General features: G+C 42.7%; 1 protein-coding gene across 1 annotated transcript in view; it reads left to right on the forward strand.

The window, feature by feature from the left end:
• The window catches only part of LOC134620609 (uncharacterized), an 823316-nt gene that overhangs the window by 87065 nt on the left and 717412 nt on the right, over positions 1-18839 (forward strand). The window lies entirely within an intron of this gene.

Consider the following 18839-nt stretch of genomic DNA (forward strand, 5'->3'; position numbering starts at 1 on the left):
AGTAACTGTGCCTTTACAGAAGCCAGGTAATCAACTGAAAAACACGAAATAAAACAACCATACAACATTAACAAAGCAACATTATTAATCACAGTACAGTTTAGTAATAGTTATATTTATAACTTTGACATGTTACTTAGTTAACACAGAAACTCACCAGCTCGGCTTCATCAGTTATAACAGCAATATCAATGAAAAGAAGATCCGGCAAGTAGGGGCTATGAGTGACCGTTAACACCATTCCAGCCCCACATAAATCCGTCTTAAATAAATGTGTCATTTAAAGCAAACATGGGTCCGGTTGATAATAAAACACAACAAAGCAAATTGGCATGTTAAAAATATGGAAAAACAATCTTCGTGATGTATTCGTGGATGTTAGTTGTCTCATCCTGGACTGTGGTGCTAACACTTACCAGTCCCCGGCCTCTTTCCTCTCGCTTAGCGTACAGCCTAAGCGAGAGGCTGTACGCGCGAGTGATGGGCTTGGGGTGAAACCCTCCATGCATAGTCAGGAGCTTTCTATATTGGCCAAACACAGAAAAGTGTTTTTGTCCAGATGAGCCCAGAGAAGAAACACGAGTGTTCACAGACATCAGAAGCTCAGAGAGGTGAAACATGAGGTTGGAGTCCTCGTCAGCATCCAGAAGAGCTGCTGTGAAACCCTGAGTACTCATGACAGACTCTGATGGCACAAACACATCATGATTCAAACATGAAGACAAACATGGAGCTCCTGATCCTCCTGCATGAGAACAAGCTGACATGAGCGCTGTGTCTGAGAGTGTCTCCCTGTCACAGTGACAAGAACACAGCTGCTGCTCACAGTCATTAAACTGACCTGAGGTCAGCTGCTAGCACGTCTCTGTGCTCCTTACATATGAACCATGTGACCTCACATCAGTGCTGTGGATGACTGTAGTCATAGAAGAGTAGAGCTGTAGCAGGTGGTGTGAGGAGGAGGAGGAGGTGGTGTATTCTAGTTAACGCAGTACTGAAACACTCCAGCAGAGGGCGCTGTTAAGTCCTTATTGTAACACAGTTACTGTGTGCAGTTATACTTCATACATAATCTGCACTGATTTCAATCAGACATGCTGTCAGTAAATGATTGGTTTCTATTGATTCTACTTCCTGTTGACTAGTTTGATGACAGTGAAACAATCACAGCTGATTGTGTGATGATGTAAACTGTCACTGTTACATTCAGTGTGTGTGACATCATGTTAGTGCAGGCTGATAACAGCCTGGTTATGATGCTGTTAGAAACACATGAACGTGTCCATAGATCAGTGTGTGTTTAACATGAGAGCTTCAGCCCTGCTGATGTGTTCAATAAAGACATGCAGGAAAACTGATGAGACTCTGAAATAACTCTTTATATTTATAATGTAACTCTGCATCAAAAGAACAACAAAGGATCCCAGACAGGTTTATGTGAACAAAGACGATTCTGATGTTTCTGTGTTTCTTTTTTTTTTTTTTTTTTTTTTTTTTTTTTTTTTAAACCTGTCCCGTTTGGTTCTTTTGCCATCAGAATTATTGTCTAAAGGCGAAGAAAGATGCCCAACGGAATTACTTTACCAAATGGACCATCCCAGCCTTGCCGTAATGGTCCATTTGATTTACCTTTTATTGTTTATTTTATTTTATTTTATTTTATTTTTTTTACTTGCTAGATACGGGACAGGGGAAAAGAAAAGGGAGAAAGAAAGAGGGGGGAAAAAACAAAACAAAACAAAAAAAAAAAAACAGCGGAGAAGAGGGACGGGGATAAAGGGCAAAAAACAAAAACCAACAAAATAAGCAGACAAAAAATACATATATCGATCACCTGGATCACCTGTTGAGAAAGAAAAAAGAAAACAAGCAGAAGAAAACGAGAGTAATAGAATAAACAACATCACAATGATATATGGGAATATAACACTACATACTTAATATTAAACATTATTGTGCAGCACGTAAGATCGACAGCGCACAGTGTGCTTTGAGGTAGGAGCCAAAAAGGGTGTAGTTTGTGTGTGTGATCACCTGTGTGTACACCTGTGAGCATGAGCGCGCTTGTATTTAAAAGGTTCCTTAATGTAATGATCTGCTAGAGGGTGTGGGGGGCCACAGTCCCATCCTCCAGGGCATGAAGCAGGTATGGAGGAGATCAAAACTCCAGACATCCAGAGGCCCCCAGAACACAAGAGACCAAGGAAGACCAACAGAGGGGCAGCCGCGCCACTGTCCCAGAAAGAGCTGAGGAGAGTCCCAGATGAGGGATCACTCAGCAGCCGCGGAGCAGAAGCCAGGGGGGGTTGCAGTGACGTGCCCGTGAGCTCCGCCGGCAGCCAGCTGTGCCTGAGTGACCGAGCCCCAGGCCGAGAGGCCGAGGGCACCCCACCCCCGAAGTGGCCCGAGCGAGCCCCAGGTTCCAGGCCCGGATAAGCAGCCACCAAGGAGTGAGCCGGTGTGTACCTGGACGCCCACCCCCGGACACAAAGAACCACCAACGCATCGATGTCTGAGGGCGTCTGCCACCGGCAGGGGAAGTGGTGGGGGGAGATAGGCCTCCAAACCTTGGAGGGCCTGAGATGTCCCCAGAGAGGTGGCGTCTGATACCCAACCTGACATATAGACACAGACATACAGGCACACTCAAATACAAACATCCATTCCCACCCTCATGCTCTCATAGGCAATTACTCCACACTCAACCAACGTGGAGACAGACATAAAGAGACGCTGTACACACAATCACACTCCCCAAGCGTACTCTAAGAACCGGGTCTAGGTACCCTTGCCCCTGGAGGGGGAAACTGCACCCAGACCCACGTGGTGTTACCCTTTTCCCTGCAGTGGGGAGAAGCAGACTGCCCCGACTCCGCAGCAGCAGGGAGGCCCCACACACCAGACCCCAGTCGGACGGCCAACTCCTCCTCCTAGCCCCCCCGCTCCAGCAGGCCGCAGAGACCGGGGGTGTGAGAAGACTCCAAACCTCCCTCTACCCGCTCATATGTAGTGTTGATGTATATGTGTTCTAAGGTGCAATTAAAACCCAGGAGGGCATGGAGCTACCTGCCAGAGAGCAGCAGGTAAGCGCATAGCCCCTCCTGATAGCCCTCAATGTCTACGTGTATTTAAAATTGAGAGGTGGGCAACGACGCCAGGGGTGAGGTGTACACCCTGATGGTAATTTGGAGTCCGTGTTGTGAGCCCACCCCCAAGATCCTATATGTATGTGTTATGAGAGTGTGAGTAATGTGAATGTCTAAGTTGTGAGATAAAATTGAGGCAGAGGCAGCCAGAAGGGGACAGAGGGGGGGGGGATGCCTCCTCTGCACCCTGGTGACACACCCCTACCCCAAGGCCCTGCATACGTGGGTGATTGTGGTGGAGCGGGAAGAGGGAGGCAGCTGGAGATGGGGAGGGAAGAAAGGAAGGGGCAAGTGACCCCTCCCTGGGGCCAGCTCCCCCGCTGACCCCAGTAGGCACCCCCATGCTCTGCAACCCGCCAGGGAAAGGGGGCCCAGGCCCATCCGGACCAGGGCCCAGTGCAGCAGCACCGCCCGGCCCCACAGAGCCCGGGACAGCCCACCCGACCCCACTACAGAGAAAACTGCACCCACCCCATCATCCACTCATCTTCCAGACTACACAAGACAATAGACGCCCAGGCTGAGATCTTCCTCCACCTCTCCTATATCTCCCCCTCCTGCAGAGAGAATTCCTGAGGAGAGGAAAGGAAAGAAACAGGCTTGTTCCCAACAACAAGCCTGTTTCTGTGTTTCTAACAGTTTGACATTATTAGTAAACAGACTGCAGTGAACAGGATTTATAAAGAGCTTATATATAAAGATATGACAGCTGTTTGTTGATCACTCTGTGTTTGGACCTGATCAGTCCAGCTGTTTACTTGAAATATGTTCATTTACCTGTGACGTTATATTTATGTTCTTGTCTCTGTTGAAAAACACATTTTAATGTCCCTCAGATTTTTCTCCCAGATGAATAAATATAAAAATGACACAAACTGACTGCAGCTACTTTTTGTCCTTTCTGTCAGAAACCTTCATGTGACTCATGAGAGACACGTTTCAGCTGTTTGTGACAGATCAGAGGCCAACAAGTCATTTATAACACTTTCCATCATTGTTTAGCACAAACACATGTTGACACAGCAGCGGGGCCGCAGTGAGAGTCAGAGCCAGGAGATAAAAACTCCTGTTTGACCACAGCCTCACTTTGTTCCTGCAAACACTTCCTGTTGTTGACTGGGTGGAGTCAGGAAGCCAGCGAGGCCCTGCAGGACTGAGACTGCAGACTGGGACGTGCTCTGTGATGGAGATCAACAGCATCACTGACTGTTTCTGTGAGGACACCATCATCCCAGCAGGGCTGTTTCCCAACAACAAGCCTGGACCATCAGAGACCTGAAGCTGCTGCTGAATGAAAGAAGAGGATCTTCAGGTCTGGAACAAGGACGAGCTGAGAGTGTTAATAACGTTACTAATGTTCAGCTACACTTTACTAGGTCACATCTGTGACACACGTCACTTAATTAAAGAAGGAAATATTGGCTCTGTTTTATCTGCTGGGCCCAAAAGTGACTCCCCGTATTTAAACTGCTGTGAATAACTTGTTGGTCTATAATATGTGAAACATGTGTCAAATGTCTCCATCATGAAAGATATCAGGTCATCTTGAGCCACAAAAATATTCCTATCATGAGGTAGAAGCTGGAATCAGTTTGTTGCAGACGTTTATATATCCCATATTTATCCAGTTAAAAGTTGAAATTCAAAAATGTCTTTTCAAGAGTCGTCTGTCCAAGAGGAGCAGAAACAAATATAACAACAGTTATTTAAGCTGTTTTAAAGGCCACAAAGGAGCAGATTGGTTATAATGCAGCTGCTTCAGAGGAATAAAGATGAAACACTGTTTTTATTTCATGTGTAACACCTTTCAATCATGTGTTGACTAAAGTCTATTGACCAGTATAAGTAAAGACATCACACACACACACATGGAAACACTGAAACCTGTTTTTGGTGCAGCAGCGGTCCCAGCTGCTCGCCTTTATCTAGACTGGGTCGGCTGCTTATCTCAATATAATCAATGTTTAAAGTTCTCAGTGTTTCTGTGTTGCTTCGTATAGGATCTCCCAGCATCATCACTGTGCTGTCCAATCATTGTGTGCTAGGTTACCCTTATAGTGCAATGTGTGTTTGCACAAAGAGAAGCATGTGTGTCAAATATAAGCACAGGACAGAAAAAGCTGCCAGTTTCTTCTATTTAGAGTCAAGTTAGTGTTTTGTGTCTTTGTTTGAGGCCTAATGTCAAGCAGAGGTGTGTGTAACTGGACTGCTCTGTTATATGTGTGCTTCAGCATCATCTTCGTCACTGCTGATTCCTTTGTGTCATCATGTGTTGAGAAGAGAGAACAGTTATAACGGAGGAGCAACAGGAAGCCCTGAAATCTGCATCCAACAAGGAAGTGTTGGCTCACCAGTGATCCCAGCAGAGCCACTGGTTTGGCTCCAGTTGTTCTAGATTCAATGATGTTGTTCCTACAGATACATGTTAGCATCTTTATTGTAGTAAAGTCTTGTAATGTGAAGCTAGAAACAAGGCAGGAAACAGCTCCATGATCTGATCTTAATGATGTTGTTTTTATTTCTGTCTTTCAGAACTGGATTGAAACTATCAAAGGTCTAAAAACAGCCTCAACCCTCCCAAAGACAAACTTTCCACACGTCATCTTTCAGCTACAATCTTTGTTGCAGGGATCTTCTGCCAAACAAGGCTGAGAGAAGATTTCTTACAGCTGTCATGTTGATGCTGTTTCAATCTTTGGGCAAACACACTCATATATTAGGGCTGATATCAGGGCTGCACAAGTTCTTTGTGATCATGAATAATAGAAGTGTGCCTGTTGAAGATCATGTTTCTACATGATTATATGTCCTGTTATTGTTCTGTATTATATTCAGCTTTCAGCATCCTTTCCCAGCCCCTGTTACACCATCCATACAAAGCCAATCTGACTGTGAGCCAATGTGTTTGTTTGTGTTGGATCAATAGATTTGACAGACTTGGTTCTCATCCAGAGGGAAACAGTCCAAATTCAGATCTAATGAAATGATGGAGGCTGTTTCCTACCACGCTGCTAATGTGTGACTAACAAGGCTCATGGTCTCCAGCAGACAAGCGCCTGGAATGAGGTGAGCTGAGTGTTGCTTTGGTGGGTCTGTGCCCACGTCATGCATCAGGATTCATATTGGCAATAGTTCATATCTCTGTTCTTTAGCCTTCATCACAAAGCTGTGAAGGAAAAACAAACATCTAACAGGATTTGATGGATGCAAAGTCCACTGAGCTCTTTGTCATTTACAAACTTGTCCAACCAACAAGAGCACAGATGAAAAACACAGTGACACTTAAAGGATTTTGCCATATATGAGCATAGATTACTTTCATATAGATTTGCAATGCAGGCTTTTGGTGAGCCGCTGGGTTGTGTCTAATAATCATCTCAGCATTTTACAATAGAATAGCTCTTTATTAGCTCTTCATTTATTGTTATTGGACATGAAACAAGGAAGCTGTGTTTCTCATTGGATGTTAGTTTCATGTTCATCAGGATCATTTTCTAAAGAGCTGATATTTAGACCATTTACTGCACTGGCTGCACATTCTGTCTACATTTCTCTGTATGTGCTGTGTTTGTCTTTCATATTTCTCCATATTGACACAAACAGTGAACAGCAGTAGATCTACTCTTCATCTGTTTTAGGCCCAGTGAAAGATCTGAAGCAGAAATGGTGTCATTAGGAGAAGAAGAACGGCGAGGAGGCAGCAGCTCTTAAAGATGAAACACAGCAACTTAGCCCTGAGCTCAGAGAGCTTCACATGAAAAAGCTCCTCAAGCAGATCATGTCAGAGGTTTGTCATCAACAGGAGGAACTGTTCATATCATAGGATGAAGGATGCTGTCAGCTGGATGAAGAAGGTTATTTAATGGCAAACGTTCACATTGAAGTCAAATTGTTGTGGTGTTGAACAGATTCATGGACTGATTGTCTCCAGAATGTTAGAAGAGCTTCAATGAATCATTAGAAACAACTTACAGCTGCACAGTTGTGTCAAACACATCTTTGTGGGATTTTTGTGTTTCTACATGTGACACACGTCTAAAACATGCACACAATTTGAACACAAACAGGGATCATTTGTTCCCACAGCCAGATGCTGAGAGCCATTTCCTTGTAGTCCTGTGTCTATATATATGTAGCATTAGATGTTATTGGAATGATTGTCAGCTTTGATAGTTTCATGTATGTTTAGCTGGACGGCTGTTTGATCCTCCACATGTTTAAAGGTGTCCAGTCCTGAGACACTGGGGGTGGAAACAGCTGTGATGTCATTGGACTGTCACAGAGACAGAAGTGCATGAAGTGAGCAGCCAAGGAGCCGCTGATGTTTTGGATTCAACAGCATTTGAAAGGTTGACACAGACACATTTGCACATAGAAAGCTGAATTTGTCATATGCCACAGTGAACTCACTGTTCAGTGTTTTTCAGGAAGCTTCTTAACTGCCTCTGCTGCCAAACAAGCAGCTGATGTCCTTGAGAAGAAGCTGAAGAAGTCTTCAACAACAAATACAGGAAGTGGACTTTCAAATACTAGATTCACTTTAGACTCACACAAGAAATGACTCAACTAGCTGTGTTTGATTGACTCCTTTGACTCTATGAAAGCTCAGTGTGTGTCTGTACACAGACTGTTGTGTTGGACTATTATTCAGTTGTTTTCAAATGTCTGCATCTCAGTGTAGATGAGGCTGGGGGTCATGGGAGGCCACCATAGCAGTCTCTTCAACATCATGACATCATCATAAATGCTGCTGGACTGTCTGATGGGCTGACGGTGAAAAAGCCGTCGGGAAGGAAACAGAAGACATTTCAGAGGCTGCAGCAGATTTCTTTGATTTGGGGCCTTTTTCAGCTTTATTGGACAGAGCAGTGAAGATAAGTGACAGCAAAGCAGAGGGAGAGAGAAAGGGGACGTGGTCAGAATCAAAGCCAGGCCAGCTGCTCTCCACCTCGTGGCACATGGTCACCTGCTCATCCTAGTGAGCTCCACCAGCAGCCCTTTCACACAGTTTACACTGTCAAACACTGTGTGTGGACCTCAGCTAACAATAGGCTCCATTTAAGTCTGGACTACATGCTTTTATATTGAGGCAGATTTTTCACTGTTTTTATTCCATCAGCAGCTCAACATCATGAGCAGCTTTGACATAAAGACATCAAACTCAAGCTGACTTTAAACTGGATCTACTTTTAATACAGGGGCTCAAAAACAACTCACATCTTTATTATATATCAGGACAGAAAGTCATCTCAAATGGAAAACAGCTTTATTTGGAATAATCAGCACTATCAACTGGTTTGGGATCTCCACCAGTTTCATGTCTTTCCAGCTTCTCCAACAAAGTTCCTGTAAAATCAGCATCTTTATTGGTTTGATAGTGATTGATTATTCAGTCCCAATCTGCTGTCATCTAAAGAACAAAATGATGTTTCTATGAGTCAAAAAGCTCCAGATGTTGTTCACAAAGAAAACAAAGATTAGGAAGTTAAACACAAAGTGTTTGGAGCCAAAATGTTCCCAAACTGCTCTTTTTGAAATGGCAGAGGTACAGTGGTGTCTAACAGCACACTGTGGAAGGCAAACATGTTCTTGTTGGATGAAACTTCATGAATCCTTTGTAGATTTGAGCTTTTGGAGCCTTTCTTTTCTCTTCAGGTGTACAGAGGCTGAGGAAGCAGGTGAAGCAGGTGGAGCGTGTTTGGAGTGTGTAGTTAATGTGTTGTCTTGTGTAGTTAGTGTTTAGTGTTGTGGATAGTTTTGTGTTGTGTGTCAGAACAATGAGGCGACTGCTGTCTCCAGGTAGAAACAGCAGTGATACACCTGCTGCTGTCAGACCTGCAGGTATCAGGCTGTGATGTTCTCCTTTATAGTGGACAGAAATGATTTTTTTGGAGTAGCACAAATAATTTGTGTGGCATCTTATTGAAGAACAGCTGATTGTTCTGTAAATAGTTTGAAATGGTTATTTAAAAAAAAGGGTAAAAGGTAAATGGATGCAAATAACTTTGTTGTTTGCAAAACTTGTGCGTATGATTTTAAAATTGACAATTAATATTTGCATTTGAAGTTATGAAATATGATTCATTAAACATGTTTATGGTTGTTACAGTAAAAATATAACTTTTTCTACTGTGATTTTATGTTTTTTGTCTGATTTTAGATCAATTCTGGTTATACAGTATGACAAAATGAGAACATAACTGTAAATTCAGGCACGCGAGGTTGTGCTAAAAAGAATGATACCAAACAAGGCAAAGTAAATAGTTTTTAAAGGTAAAATGTGGAGAGAAAATCAAGAGTAGTAAAAAAATGGCCAGTTATACCCTGGACGCCAGAGGGTTAAACGTTCTTTGTTTGTTTTTTTAAAGTAACGCAATAGTTACTTTTCCAAGTAATTAATTACTTTTAGAATATTGTAACTCAGTTACTAACTCAGTTACTTTTTTGAAGAAGTAACTAGTAACTATAATTGAATTACTATTTCAAAGTAACTTGCCCAACACTGCTGAGGTCTGAAATACAACCCGCCATTTTTGACTCCTTTAGAGTTTACGTTTATATTTCACCCTCAGATTGTTTCATTTTATTTTTTTCCCCTTGTCTTGTTTGGTATCTTTTCAGCTCAACTGAATTTAGTTGTTTTTTTCACTGACATACTGCATTAGTATTACTGATCTGAAATCACACAAAGAACTTAAAATCCTAGTAATGTTTTTTACTGTAAAAAAACCACAGACATGTTGAGTAAATTTTTATAACTTGAAATGCAAATATAAAATGTACATTTTGTAAACATATACAATTATTTATCTAAAAATGCAGCCAATACACCTGCTGTTTTTTTCATTGTGTACAACCAATTAAAAATATCACTAAAACCAAAATGAGAGAACAATCAGGTTTCGCAATAAGATGCCCCACAAATGATGTGTGCCAGTAAAAAAAAAGTTTGTCCACCAACAGACAGAGGAGAACAGCACAGGGATAAACCTGCAGGCCTGACAACAGGAGGTGTATCACTCCGCTGGTTTTCTACTTAGTGACACTGTTTACGTTGCAAATGTGCCTTTGTGACATTCATTAGTGCCCTCACTGACACACAAAACAACAACTACACAACAGAACAACTACACAAGACAACACAACACACTAAGTATACACTGCACACTAAACGTCACAAATCTCCCACATCTAAAAACTCTCTCTCTCACTCTCTCTCTCACTCGCTTGCTCTGTCTCGCTGTCGTTACCGTCTATCCCAAAACTTTCCCTCTTCCTAAACAACCTACGTGTTGACTTTTTTAAAAATTCGACATGGTACATATTCGATAGGAAAGAGGTGGCTTTTTTGCCTTTCTATACTGTTTTCACGGTGTCCTTAGAAAACGCTTATATAGCGTGGCTATAGCGTAGCATATATATATTGTCATAACTCTGGATTTACTGGCCTGTAATTAAAATGTATACACTTTGAAGTCCCAACTTTCAATGTGGGCTGAAACAGAGACTCAGCGTGGCTGCAGCTTGTTGTTATGCCAGCTTACATCAGTCATGTGATTTGGAGGTGCAGCGTGTCCGTGGACCACGGAGGGTTAATAACACTCACCTTCCTTCCATTTCCAGAGTGTAACAACCAACCATCTGTGTAAAATCCGAAATTCCCATGGTGTTGTTCAAAATGTGCTCTGGCACAATCATAAGCACCGCTTGCTACTGAAAACAATTAAAAAAAAGCCGTCCTGCTATGGGCTGAACCATTTGTTAATGGTCTAGGGGGGGGGAGACACTATCCAATATATTCAGTTTTAGCATTTATATTCACTGCTGACTGTAACTATGCTCAAACTGTTAATGCTATCTTATTTTAATAAACAACACTGTCATATGCAAAACTGGGGTGGCACTTGGGGTGGCAAGGAATCATTTTAGGGTGGCACTTGCCACCCCATGCCACCCTTCTAGATCCGCCCCTGTCTCTGTGTGACCTCTCAGACTGTTTAACAGATCAGACACAAAGAGAATCAGAGCAGCTCTTTAAAGACAAACATGAACCCACTCAGGTCACACTTTCCCCACAGATATGAGCATCACTGTCCTCAAACAGCAAATGACCAAGTCTAACATTTGGATCTTTTCTCTTTCATTGTTTTCTTTTTAATGAATCTTTGTAACAATCTGAGGATGTTTCAGGTCAGAATCCGGTCAGAATATGAATCCGATATAGTGTGATTTTTAATCAATAAAACTGTTTTTTTTAAATATCTTGCTGCATTTTGTATAAGTTCATGATCATGTTTAAATAAACAACAACACTAAAGCTACTCTGTTATACGTGTATGTAAAAAATACACTGCACCCAAATTTTCATAGTTCAGCAATACTGATCAATCTAATAAACTTAAACCTACTCCATCCTTCCTATTCTGGTATTTTAAAGAGTACTTAGCAGAAATATTAAGCAACCTAACTAATAGGGTTGCAAACTCCCAGCAAAAAAAAATAGGGAACCACCCTCTACCTCATGATGCTTAACGGTGCGTTCACACCGAACGCGATAGAGGCGAGCGAAAACACCCCAAACGCCCCTAATTTGACGCGTGCACATTCGCACCTCAACGCGTGTCCAAGAAAAATCCATTGCGTCTCAAAATTGCATCTTTCCACGCACGTGAACCGGAAATGTGGGAGGAAGTTGTGCCAGATGTGTTGTGCTGCAGATGTCCTCTGAATAAACACATTATCTTGTTAGCGGAAAGGTATTTGTACATCAGTGGAAAAAAAGCGGGACAGTAGGCGGGATTGCTAGCTTTTGCGCGGCTTCATCGGGTCAGTCTGGAAATTAAAAAGAAGAATGAATGAACTTACCAGGTTGTCCAATCTCCTCACTAATGTGCCTCCAAGCTAGGTCCGTTTTATTCCTGTCTCGGTAGAAGTAGCAACTAGCATCATTTAGCTCTGGATGATTAGCCACGGCAGTGATGAGCTTTTCCTCCATACTGAGTGACGAATGAAGGGCTTTGGCTGGATCTGCCCCTTTGACCTAGTTACAGCCACGTCACCAGGCTCCTGATTGGTTGTCGCGGCGCGATTTGACGCCGGAGTTCAGATTTTCCAACTCGAGCGGTTGGCGCGATACGCGCGTGTGCACGAAATGCAACACAAAATCTGACACGCGTGGTATTCTTCGCGAGTCAAACGCGCCCCACGCGCTACACTGACACGCGTTTCAGGCGTTTTGGCGTTTTCCCGACGCAAATCTGCTTCCGAATTTTCGCCGGACGCGCAATCGCGTGTCATCGCGCTCTTTTCATTGACTTTACATGTGAACCTGACGCTCTGGCCGCCTCTATCGCATTCGGTGTGAACGCACCGTAAGACTTAATAATTACTATATACAGTAATGGACTTTGATACATTTTACATCAGATTAAAACTTTGGGTGTAAGATTCAGATAATTATTTATTAAAAGCTAGACATTTTAAATGAGAATAAGAAAGAAAAGTATTTCTTTGTGCCCCCCTTTTCGCCCCCCTGGCTAAACTTTGCTAGATCCGTCCCTGCACAGTTACCAGCTGTCAGCTACGTAGAAAAGGATCCTTGTGTAGAAAGTAATATTAAATAAATTGTTACAACATCTTATCAAGCTTAAACGTGCTGCTGTAGTTCAGCCGCTGGTTTCCTCTTTCTGGTGCAAAGTGGGCCAAAAACAAAGAAGAGAGACGGACTCGCGACAGAAAAGCTGATCAGCTGATCATTAATAAGTTTCACGATTGAAGTAGCAGCAGGAGAAAGAGAGAGAGAGAAGAGGCAGACGCTCCATATATCGGTTGTTAAGCTTAACGTGGGTACGCTTTACAAACATTCAGAGATGAACTTACACACTTGCTTTACTTCTCTCTGGGATAACTTCCTCAGAGATGAAATACCGGATTGCTAGCGAGGCTACAAATACACACAGCTGCTCTATCACGTGACGCATACTGCTCCGACATGCTACAGTTATGAGGCAAGTTACCCCATGTCGCAAGTTTTGTGAGTTGCTTTTTTGATATTTAATGGATCGGATTACATTTTTTATTTCTCGCCGATATCCGATCCAGTAATTGACTATGTGCACGATAGCATATGCTAGTTCCGGTGCGGAAAATCCTGTGTGGAGCTTTGTTTCCGCTGTCCTATTCGCGCCCTGTTTAATGTCCAAAAGAAGTTAACCAAATGAATGAATTATAGGTCGATTTACATTTCTATAGATGTCTTGGTCATTTACCCAATATAACTGTAAATGATGTTCATGGACTTGTCGATATTTTGCCCCCACGCCTAAGAGCAAAAGAGAAAAGGGATTCAAATGTTATATTTCTCAGCTGTCCCTCGTTTATTGCGGGTGTTATGTTCTAAAAATAACCAGCGAGAGGTGAAATCAAGTAGCCAATTTTTTTTTTTTGATGCGTGGACATTGTGGACATCCAGTACTGCACTTTTTAATTTAGAAGGTAAGTCACAACATACCCTTCATACATACTAATGTATAGAAACCCTCACCAGCAATCGTTCATTTTTTTGTGTAGCTTTTTTCACGGTTTGTTAACATGCTGTGTAGGTGTGTACTTGACTCGCTGATATCGACATAACGGGAAACATCTGTGACTGTTGTTCACCTGTAGTTTGAATGCTGGACATTTGCCTGTTTAAAGAATAAGACCAGTCACTATACAGAGATGCGCTTCTGTATGTGGACGATGTGTCTTCTGCTGCAGTGATGCAGTTCTGTTTGTGTTGAGTGATGCAAACAACCGATCGATCTAAACTCTTTAAACGTCAATCACGTGGTTACCGGCTACCGGCGAAAATAATCGGGACGGTAAGCCAATTTCTGTCTTAGCTCATTTGCGCCGCTGTGTGTTTTTGTGGTCTTCTTTTGCGGCTAATTCAGTGAATTTTGGTCTGATCGTGGGGAAACTTGGTGTGTGGAGTCAGTGATAGCTCTGGGAGCTAACCAGCCTATCTTTAACCGGTTACTTACATGAAGTCTGAAGAATTTCTGGTTCGGTTTTGTTTGTTTAGCGGACTTCTGCGCATTTACGTAACTGCTCGTTTAATCGCGGCTTATATTCGGTGTGTTTGGTGGTTGTAGACATGGTTTATATGACATTTTAGCTGAGATTCTGAGGTTTCTGTGGATACCACACTTGTCTGGAGTTATATTTCACAACCCGCGTTATAACTGATTAAACGTGATCTCCTCCTTTTTGCCCCCGGTACCGGAGACGTGGGGCTTAAGTGGTTAAACGTCAAAATCTATCATTAGATTTTTTGTGACACAACAGTGGTGAGTGTTCCCACCCTCTGCTCTTTGGAACTTAGCGCAATCTTTCCGTTTTCAAGTTTTGGACATGATTTTGGAGTATATCTTCGCAGTAGCGATTTACCGCAAAGTAAAGCTACCGGAAATGTGCAACCCCGCATCCGGCCTCAAACCAGGAAGTTAGCATTTTCTCGTGCACATAGTCAATTTAGGTCAGTATCGGACCGATACCGATACGTAATATCGGATCGGTCCATCTCTAGTTTGAATTAAAGCTCTTTTATGGTCACTCAGACACTTTAGGACCACATAATGTTCACATCACATGAGATGCATGAATCACATGTTTAATCCACATTTTTGTCTCCTCAGTTTGAACTGAAGTCATTTAATCATGAGTGAAACTAAAACATCAGCTCACAGCTGCAATCAGCACAAATCAGCTGTCAGAGCTCACAGTGTTTGACTCTGAGACTCATTCACAGTCTGTAGCTCAAACTTGTCTTTGTTGACTGTGTGAAACTCTGATCCACAGCAGAAGAGTTCACCTGATGTTCACATGAAGTGGATCCACAGTGAAACTTCTCAGTGTAGAAACACTTTGGAGACCTGATCATTATTCCCATGCTGTCCTGACTCAGATCATTTTCTTGTTGGTTAGTTTTAGAAATTTGTGCAACAAGAAGGTTCTTGAAAGAGAACATTATAGAAAATTATCAGCAGCTTAAACTGAGTCTTGTCTCCAAAGTTACACACACATCACTGTGTAACAGGTTTCTGCTTCACCCTGCTGTAAGCCCAAACAAACTCCTCCACTCTGAGCTGTGTTGTATTTTTTAAGAAGAGAAAGAGTCTGGTTGATTGTTGCAGATTTATTTCTTGAATGGAAACATAACGGTGTTGGGTCAGTGCAAATGTCTCGCCACACAAAGAAATGTAATGTCCAGGGTTGTGCAATCCACATATTTAAGTGTCTTGTGCAGTGCAAATATGCTTAAAAGTGATTTATTTAAGTGAATTGTGATAGAGTGACTTGATTTGATGACCACGCAGTGTAGTTGCACAGTGGCCACTAGTGTAAACAAATGTCTAGAATGTCCAGTGTGTGTGTAACAACCATATGTGTGGGTCAGTACTATGTGGTGGTGTGGTTGAGAGACCGTATCGCCTGCAGGAAGAAGCTCCTCCTCAGTCTCTCTGTGTTGGTCTTCAGGGAGCGGAATCGCTTTCCTGACCTCAACAGAGAGAACAGTCCGTTGTTGGGATGGCTGTGGTACTTGATGATCTTCCTGGCCTTGGTCCAGCACTGCCTGCTGTAGATTGAGTGCAGGTCAGGGAGCTCGGAGCGGATGGTGCGCTCAGCTGATCGCACAACCCTCTTTAGAGCTCGTCTGTCCTGCATGGTGCTGTTCCCAAACCAGGTTGTGATGTTTCCTGTCAGAATGCTCTCTATGGTGCACGAGTAAAAGTTACTGAGCACCTTGGAGGGTAGTCGGAAGTCTCTCAAGTGTCTGAGGTTGTAGAGACGCTGTCGGGCCTTTTTCACCACGGTGCTCATGTAACAGGACCATGACAGGTCCTGCGTGATGTGAACTCCGAGGTATTTGAAACTGTCCACTCTCTCCACTGGGCACTCGATGACAGGGGTCTGGTAGTTCTTCTCCTGCTTAGTACTGAAGTCCATTATCAACTCCTTTGTCTTACTGACGTTTAGAAGGAGGTTGTTCCTCTGGCACCAGGTCTCCAGATTCCTAACCTCCTTCAAGTAGGCCGTCTCGTTGTTATCAGAGATCAGGCCCACCACGACGGTGTCGTCAGCAAACTTGATGATGGTGGTGGATCTCGTAGTGGCCACTAAGTCATATGTGTACAAAGAGTACAGCAGGGGGCTCAGAACACACCCCTGGGGAGCTCCAGTGCTGAGAGTGATGGAGGCTGAGACATGTCCGCCCATCCTTACTGCCTGTGGTCTGCCAGTTAGGAAGTTGGAGATCCACTGACGCATAGATGAGCTGAGTCCCAGGTGCTCCAGCCTGGTGGTGAGTGTGGAGGGAATTATGGTATTAAATGCAGAGCTTCATCTAATTTTTTTTCACAGTCCAATTTCTGAGGAGAAATTTTCCATGAAAACCATGATGTGTTTCTCGGTTACCTGGTCAGTTCAAATTCATAAAATTCGGAATTTCGTGTCGTTTTCACGCAACGTGTTGAGTGTGTAACTTTTAACTTTCAGTCCGAGGCTACCGAACAAACATCCAGGACTACCGGAAAACTTTTTTTTTCTCTTTTAAAATCAAAGCACGGGCGGAGCGATCAGATAAAGAAATTTCCTTACAAATCAAATGTAAATAAATAAATAATAAATAAATAAATAATGAATAACAAATAAAATTTTATTTATATAGCACCTTTCTAGACATTCTAGACAGTGCTGCACATAAGATAACAAATAATAAAAGGGTAAAACAGACAATATAAAACAGGCAGAAATTTAACCAAAAACAGTTTTAAAAAGGTGAGTTTTGAGTTGTTCTTTAAAAACAACGACTGAGTCCAGTTCTTAATGTATGAGGGAGAGAGTCCACAGTCTCGGGGCCATGGTGGCAAAAGCTCTGTCACCCTTAGTTCTCATCTTAGTCTGTTTTATAGCAAGTAAGCCCTGATCAGATGACCTCTGATAGGGCTGTAGCAGATCGGAGATGTAGGGAGGTACCAGTCCATGCAAGGCTCTAAATGTCAACACCAGGATCTTAAATTCTTCTCTTGCTCTCGGCGAAGGCGGTCGCACTTTTTTTCCTCCTCCTCTCCTCTCCCTTAGCTTTCCTGCTTAGCCTCTTGTGTCCTTGTCTAGTCTTGTGTTTTTTGTATTACTTTTCCCTGGAACACACTCTCACAGTTTGTTCTCTAAAACCTAAAAGAGGAATTATGGATTTGATCAACTGGACCCTGAATGCAATTGACACCCCTTTCTCAACGAGAAGTCTGGGCTCTGGTGAGCCTGAGTGCTGAAGATATCTACCTATTCGGAACCATGGTAACAGGGTTCTTGCTGATCGGAGCTAGCTTGGCTCTGGCTTATCGAAGAATTAAGGAAGCGGAACCAGCTGTTCAAACCCCCACAAGGCTGCCAGCTGGAATTGAAACGATGGGACGAGACGTGAGTTTCTCAAAATGGGCTCATTGAGTGCAGCACGGATGAGATCTTGGAGAAGCTTACGGCTGCCGTGAAATCTCAGAATAAGATCTCTGAGTGCAAACTGGATTACATCTAGAGGGGCTCGCTCGGAATAACGCCTCTGAGCGTTATTCCGTTATTCTGAGCGTTATTCCCAAGATTGGATCACATCTTGGGAAGTGCACTGCGGTCGTGAGTTCTCAGAACCTGCTCTTTGAGTACAAGAATGACAACACCATGGAACGTAGGTCTGATAACATTAGTATATGTGAGGGGGCAAACTCCTCAAGATTGTTTTTCTTGTGACATTACCAATAAGTTTGATGTGTCACATGGCCCTCTTCCTATTGAAAAAACAAAAGTTGTATCCAAGATGGCCGACTTCTAAATGGCCACCATGGTCACCACCCATCTTGAGGAGTTTGCCCCCTCACATATACTAATGTGCCACAAACAGGACTTTAATATCACCAACCATTCCCATTTTATTACGGTGTATCCATATAAATGGCCCACCCTGTATTCTGTAAATAAACTGTTTGAAACTTACTGGTTCAAAACACTAAATCCAGGACCATGAGCCACAACAAGCATGCCATGAATGTAATATTTCAAGAATCGAGGGTCAGGTCACAAGTACTGACTATTTCCCTGCACCATGCTTCCTGAAACTGGCAAATTAAAGAAAGTGGGCCATTACGGAGGGTGGCTTCAAAGTGGAGCCACCCTCTGAAACAAGCCATTTTAGCTCATGATGAGAACATGATATTATATTTTCTTGTGTGTCTGTGTTTAGTGACTAAAGCGATTTATTTTGATTAAAAATACTGTCTTTCAGACTGGGTGGCTGTAACCTGACAAGCAGAAGTTGTCGAACTCTGTCCTCACTTCTTAACTCCCAGTCGTCCACACTGAGAGAGCTGGACCTGAGTAACAATGACCTTAAGGATTCAGGAGTGAAGCTTTTCTCTGCAGGACTGGAAAGTCCTCGTTGTAGACTGGAAAATTCTCAGGTCAGTGTTCAGACACTTATTTTTTATTCTTACATACACAGCTAATCTTTATATAATTTGTAACTGATGTGTAATTCATTTTTTCTTTATAATTGGACTCTTAATTACTCACTAAATCATTTCATATTCATATTTGTGGGTAAGAACAAAAAAAAAATCATTTCATACCCTGGTCACCATTACATAATTAATTAAATGT

Source organism: Pelmatolapia mariae, linkage group LG3_W (assembly GCF_036321145.2).
Source record: "Pelmatolapia mariae isolate MD_Pm_ZW linkage group LG3_W, Pm_UMD_F_2, whole genome shotgun sequence".
NCBI lineage: Eukaryota > Metazoa > Chordata > Actinopteri > Cichliformes > Cichlidae > Pelmatolapia > Pelmatolapia mariae.